Source organism: Cyprinodon variegatus, unplaced genomic scaffold (genome assembly GCF_000732505.1).
Source record: "Cyprinodon variegatus isolate N-32 unplaced genomic scaffold, C_variegatus-1.0 Scaffold3, whole genome shotgun sequence".
NCBI classification, from domain to species: domain Eukaryota; kingdom Metazoa; phylum Chordata; class Actinopteri; order Cyprinodontiformes; family Cyprinodontidae; genus Cyprinodon; species Cyprinodon variegatus.
The window spans coordinates 1988390-1989541 of NW_015150456.1; positions in this window are offsets into that span (position 1 = coordinate 1988390).

The following is a 1152-nucleotide window of genomic DNA, read 5'->3' on the forward strand; positions in this document are numbered from 1 at the left end:
CAACGGAAGGTTTCCAGATGGATATGCGGAGCAAATCCATCTGGCGGAGTCAGGTTACGATTCCATAACACTTGAAGTCTAAAAAAAAATAGTTTTCATATCTGTTTGTATATCTTTGAAAAGTCCCAAAATATGTGAGCAAAGTCTCCCACCTTACCACAATTTGTGCTGCAAAACAAGAGATGTAATGATTGGAGTGCAATGTAACGGATCTTGACTTTCCAATCAAACTATTAATCAAACTACCTATTACAGTAGTTAATTTATGTCCTGAGCTAAATGTTTCTTCCCATGCTTCACCTGTCATCATTATATTCGCCTATAACTGCCATTTCTCTTTAATCTCTATATTTTTTGTATTATATTTATATTTTTTCCTTGTAAACCTTTTGCTTCAGACAGTTTCTTCAGTCTTGTTCATGTAAAATGTGAAATTTTCTGCCAATCCTTATGAGTTTAGAAGATAATGCCTGAGGTGGACTTTTTAATAGAAGGCTGTTGTCTGTATATTTAATTTTCCTCTGAATCTTGGCCTGCTTTAACACACCTATTTTAACTGTAATTAGACCAGAAGGACTCCTGAGAATTTTGCTCAATCCAAATACATCAATTCAGAGCCCATAACTCCTCTTCCTTCACCTTTAATAGGCTAAACAGTTAGAACTCTATCATAGGTAGAAAAGGACTACAGTAGTGGTTCCAAATGAGGCCCCCACTGTTATCTCCTGGCTTCAAGAGAAAACACAATTTAGTTTCATCACAGGGTTATTATGATTAATAAGTTAGTTCCAGAAACATACAGTAATCCCTCCATTGTGAACTTTTCCCTCCTGTATTTTTATCATAATGCCACATTTGCTTCCAGCTGTATTTTTCCCCGCTTGTCTCTGAGTTTCTCGGACGGTACGTGAGGATACAAAGGGCAATTTTTGCCGATGGAAACAGCTGTTTTTCATGCCCCACCCTGCGGGGTCGGAGGTTAAGCACATAATCACCCTTTGCCTGATGTAAACCGAAGGCTGTGGCTGCGGTTCCAGACCAATTTAAAGAAAAAATCTAATAAAATTCATCACTGTAAACTTTTGTAATGTTTAACCCAAACTCATTAACACAGCAAGGTCCTCCGGTTTATTTATGCAAGGCGAAAAATCT